The sequence below is a fragment of the Ptiloglossa arizonensis genome, unplaced genomic scaffold (assembly GCF_051014685.1).
Source record: "Ptiloglossa arizonensis isolate GNS036 unplaced genomic scaffold, iyPtiAriz1_principal scaffold0023, whole genome shotgun sequence".
NCBI classification, from domain to species: Eukaryota; Metazoa; Arthropoda; class Insecta; order Hymenoptera; family Colletidae; genus Ptiloglossa; species Ptiloglossa arizonensis.
The window spans coordinates 1,881,917-1,887,405 of NW_027478393.1; the positions used below are offsets into that span (position 1 = coordinate 1,881,917).

General features: G+C 49.3%; 1 non-coding gene across 1 annotated transcript; it reads left to right on the plus strand.

The window, feature by feature from the left end:
* Positions 1-3,961: 3,961 nt before the first annotated feature.
* LOC143154473 (5.8S ribosomal RNA) lies at positions 3,962-4,116 on the plus strand. Its single transcript, XR_012994109.1, has one exon. It is a non-coding gene; the product is annotated as a 5.8S ribosomal RNA (ribosomal RNA).
* Positions 4,117-5,489: the final 1,373 nt, after the last annotated feature.

Here is a 5,489-nt window from a genome sequence, read left to right on the forward strand (position 1 = left end):
AGCAAGTATGTATTGGGTGTGTTTGTTGACTTTAAAGGAGCTTTCGACAATCTATCCTGGGGACGAATAGCGGAACGTTTACGTCAGTTTGAATGCGAAGAGCTTGGGTTATGGCTGAGCTACTTCAAGGATAGAAATGCGTGTATTGTAGGAAAGAATGAGACAGTGTGGAGAAGGGTTGAGAGGGGGTGCCCGCAGGGATCGGTTTGCGGTCCCGTAGTGTGGAATCTCATGATGGATGAACTTTTATCTGAATTAGAAAGATATGAATGTAAGCTCATAGCGTATGCGGATGACTTGTTAATACTAATTGAGGGAGCAAGTAGAAGCAGTATAGAAGCAAAGAGTGCAGAATGTATGACGTATGTGATCAGTTGGGGCAGAACCGTTGGACTGGAAGTAAGTGAGAGGAAGACGGTGTGTATGTTGCTAAAGGGTTCCCTCTCGGGTAACAGAGAGCCATGCGTGCGTACAGAAGAAATGAGAGTGAGGTACGTGAAACAACTCAAGTACCTAGGTGTGTGTATGAGTGAGCGAATGCATTTCAAGCCGCATTTAATAGAGCTCAAAGGAAAAATAACAAATACAATAGGTTACCTGAGGAGGGTGCTCCGAAAAGAATGGGGATTAGGAAAGAAAGCAATGAAAGTAATATACAAAGGTATGATAGTGATGTGCATGATGTACGGAGCGAGTGCATGGGGTAGTATCATAAGGTATGAGTATGGTAAACGATTGCTGAATACATGTCAGAGAGTAGCGCTATATGCGTGTCTAAATGTTTGCCGAACGGTCTCGACGGAAGCCATGCAAATCCTTATGGGCGTACTTCCGTGGGACCTGGAGTGTGAACGGAGATGTGCGGCATATAATGTAAGGATGGGTACGTGCGTGAATGAAAGTGACTTGATCACGAATCAAGATGTAAGATTACAGAGTAAAGATGACTGTATGAAGCAAATTGAAAATCGAGTGTATGAAAAATGGCAGAATAGATGGGACAGAAGCGAAAGAGGAAGAGTGACGTATGGTTATATAAAAAATGTGAGGTTTGCGGGTATGAGTGTTAAATTCGAGCCAGGGTTTTACATGTGCTACCTCCTAACTGGACATGGTAGCATGAATGGTTTTCTACACAAGCGTGAGTTGGTAGAGAGTGCCAGGTCTGAATGTGGTGCGGCGTGCGAAGACTGGATGCACATACTAACGGAGTGTGAACTGTACGAGGATTTGAGAAACCTGCAGACGTTTGGTGTGAAAGTGAGTGAAAATGGGCCGACAGATGTGAGCGGTGTGCTGAGCAGTATTGAGTGTTACGAGTGCGTGTGTAAATTCGCCGAGGAAGTCTTCAAAAGAAGAATGCGGGAGAGGCGGTAAGTACCCAACGTCTCATTCTTTTTCTTCTTCTTCTTTCTTCTTCTTCTTCTTCTCCTCCTTCTTCTTTTATTTCCCAAGGCCCCCTGCCCCCCCCCCCCCCAACTTTCCTTTCCCAGCTACTCCTTTTTCTTTTCTCCCCTTTCCAAGCACAGGAGGGAAGCCATGTCGACCGACATAGTCTGTGACTCGAATCCTTTGGTGAGTGACGCCACCATGCATCCGAGTTGGCCCACCTGTGCCGAGGGGTGCAAGACCCACAACGGGGAGCATAATAAGTGCGAAAACTCCACCAGTAGTTTAAACTGGTACCGCGGGGGTCTGGCGCAGCCCACAGAGGAGGAGAAATTCCCCACTGTTGCCGACCATGGGTTGGACTCGCGGGGGCAGTGGTATAGCCTATATCGCGGGCTAGAGGTAATACCTCGATGGGTGAGCTGCATTATCAGCTCGGGTACCGACCTGCAGAGCCGGTAGAGATTTAGAAAGGTCTCGCCTACACCAAAAGGGGTGACTGGAGCTTGCACTCTGGCATCAAATTGGTAGTCTATGTGGAGCAACTTCACGTCGACGCGCTGATTGATCTTATTTCAATCCCACGTCCATGGGGGCCGTGTTTGTTGAGCCCTCGCGGCAGGCACAGTCACGTAAAACACAACTAGACGAATGTCCCTATCTACTTTCTAGCGAAACCACTGCCAAGGGAACGGGCTTGGAAAAATTAGCGGGGAAAGAAGACCCTGTTGAGCTTGACTCTAGTCTGGCATTGTAAGGAGACATGATGGGTGTAGCATAAGTGGGAGATGGCAACATCGCCGGTGAAATACCACTACTTTCATCGTTTCTTTACTTACTCGGTTGGGCGGAGCGCGTGCACCGAGGTCTTCGACCCGGTTGTCACGGTGTTCTAGAGCCAAGCGTGTAAGAGTGGTGTGAGGCATTCGTGGCCGATCGCCAACAATACTCCCGCGTGATCCGATTCGAGGACACTGCTAGGCGGGGAGTTTGACTGGGGCGGTACATCTGTCACAGAATAACGCAGGTGTCCTAAGGCCAGCTCAGCGAGGACAGAAACCTCGCGTAGAGCAAAAGGGCAAAAGCTGGCTTGATCTCGATGTTCAGTACGCATAGAGACTGCGAAAGCACGGCCTATCGATCCTTTTGTTACTTTAATTCCCAGTAAGCGCGAGTCATAAGCTCGCGTTGATTACGTCCCTGCCCTTTGTACACACCGCCCGTCGCTACTACCGATTGAATGATTTAGTGAGGTCTTCGGACTGGTGCGCGGCAATGTTTCGGCATTCCCGATGTTTCCGGGAAGATGACCAAACTTGATCATTTAGAGGAAGTAAAAGTCGTAACAAGGTTTCCGTAGGTGAACCTGCGGAAGGATCATTAACGAGAAATATGAATAAATGAGAACCTAAAGGATCATGGATAAATACAGAAACACGGTTATCCAAATAAAAAACAGATACAAATTGCCAAAGCGCGAGGCGGCTTACGCGAGGAGGGCGCTATTGCGTTTCTCCCGTCCGTCACCGTTGGCCGTGCGTGAAAGCGTAGAGAGCCCTGCAGCCAAAGATTCTCTCGACAAACGGGATGATAACGGTAGGTGGACGCTTGCGCGAGGTGCGGTAGTCGTCGGTCTCTCTATCTATCCGAGGAGGAAAAATAAAAAAGAAATACGTCCATTACTTTGTCTATTCAACAACCCAACAGCGAGGTGTTGATACGCACAAAATAAATAAATAAAGAGAAACGTCCATTACTTTGTGCAAGATATATAATAATTCGAGGGTAGTTCCCGAGAATAATAATAATGAAACGAGAACGATTGAACGGAAAAAAGAAAGAGAGATCGGTCGTTGCACGACTATTTGTCACCCGCCGTCTATTCTTCCGTGAAGCCTCGGTCGTGAAGAAAGATGCTGACTGCACGTGTGCTCGCTCGTCGAAGCCAGGCTCGAGTAAAAGCGCCCGAGAGTATAACCGAGGAGGAACGAGACGCCGTCGGACTTTGTTCCGCAACGTTCTTTGCGTTTTCTCTCGCATCCCGCTTTCTCCTGACTTTCGTCGATTTCTAACGAAACGTCCTGCTGATTGGAACCTCTGCACGAGGACCCCGGGTAACCACTGACGATCGCGTCGATGTGCGTCCGAAGACTTCGGGAGGACCGGCTGTGAAGCTCGGATAGCGAGTCGGACACCCATGCACCGCGTCGAATGCGGTTTGAAGTTGGGACGAAAGACCGATTCGAGCCGGCTGCGAGTCCTTTTTCGAATCTGGACGCTCCCACGTGCGTTCGTCAGCTCAATCGGTGAGGACTGTGGTTCCTTTGATCGGGATTATCCCCGCGGTTCCACATCCCACGATTCATGATGGTTTTTCAATGTACTTTGCACCCGGCCGTCGAATGATTCGCGTTCATGTGCGCGAACTTTCGACGTGTTCCGTCAGTCGGGACTTTGTGTCGTCAATTTGGCGACGCCCAAGCCTCCTTCTTTCTACGTTTGGTCGGAGGCGCGGGCATCGATTTTCAAAACTAGAACCAAAGAGAATTTAAACGCAAAATTGCATAACGATTACCCTGAACAGTGGATCACTTGGCTCGTGGATCGATGAAGAACGCAGCTAATTGCGTGTCAACGTGTGAACTGCAGGACACATGAACATCGACATTTCGAACGCACATTGCGGTCCACGGATAAAATTCCTGGACCACGCCTGGCTGAGGGTCGTGTTCACATAACCTAATACTGCTTGCGTTGCTATCCAATCCCCGCCGTCGTTTCCGGAGAGAATGGAAACGTTTCAGAGTCGGGTGTGTACGGAGATGCTTACGTACGAGCGAAAGATGGGCAGTTCGTTGGCGATTGTCGCGGACGTGCGAAAATAACGATTTGCCTGCGCGTCTCCATATGTAATCGTTCGGACTCGCGAGAGTGTTGCGGCGTCGCGCGTCGACTTAATACGACCGCCCGTGAACACCGCTCCCTACGATTACTTTGAAGTTTGCGCGCGCATATATTCGTCTTTCGCCCGAATCGAATTTTACCGCGCTCCCAACGTTGCCTGAAATGATTTTTACGTCGAGAAAGGAACACGAATCGAGAGACTAATAGAGGACAAAAATGAATCACCCCACCACGTGAAATGTGGCATTTGTTAATAGTTGTCGTTCGCACAGCCCCAGGGATTTGTCGGCCAGCGGGGGTCGTCGTTGCCCGCGATGTCACATCAAATTTACCGCGACCACTATCGAGGGAGGTCTTTATCTTCGAACGTTGAAGACTTCGGCCACGTTCGTCGAATCGAATTTTTGACCCGTCGATGTGGTTCGTTTGGTAAGAGATATGCTCGTGCGTGCAAACGTTTCTGAACCTTCGGTGCTGTACTTAAAATCCTCTTTGGAGCGGCTGGAACGCAACGACAAACTTTGCCACAATGAAGGGAAACTGCTGGAGGGAAAGCGAGAGGTTGGTCACCCCATGTCTCTGTTGTCGATCGTGAGACCGCGCGTATAACCGGTCGTCCAGTCCACGACAACTTTTTCGAATTCATCTCGGACTTGCTAACACCGGGTTCTCTTATCCTCCTCCTCCTTCTCTTCGTTCTGCTCTGGAGAATAGGAGTCAGATCGAGAGTGAGCGAGAGAGGGGAAGAATAAGTAGAATCGACGCGTGTTAGTAGTATTCCTTTAGTATGTTTTACTGGAAAAGCAACGGACGGACGTTAAAATTTCAACCGGTTAAACGTCTAGCGAGCGTTTCGCATCAAATTTCAGTTAGAGAGACACTTTGGCGAGGTGCTTGAAAATCTCTCCTGGTCACCGAGAAAACAGCAGGCTTCCTTTTCTTCGGTTCAACGCGAAGAACTCTCTCAATCGACAGAACCATGTAAGCGTCACTGATGGGATTTTGCGTCGGGCGACGCCGTACGTGTGGGAATGCGGTGAAAAGAAAAGAATCTGCGTGAGAGATAGGGAGAAAATGCTCGTCGAGCGCGTTACTGAGGGAAGGAATAAGAACCTCTCGTTCGCGCCCCGACGTCGTTTCCCCACTCCTCGCTCGTTCTTCTTTTACACCCGTCCATGTCGGCGTATATCCCCGCC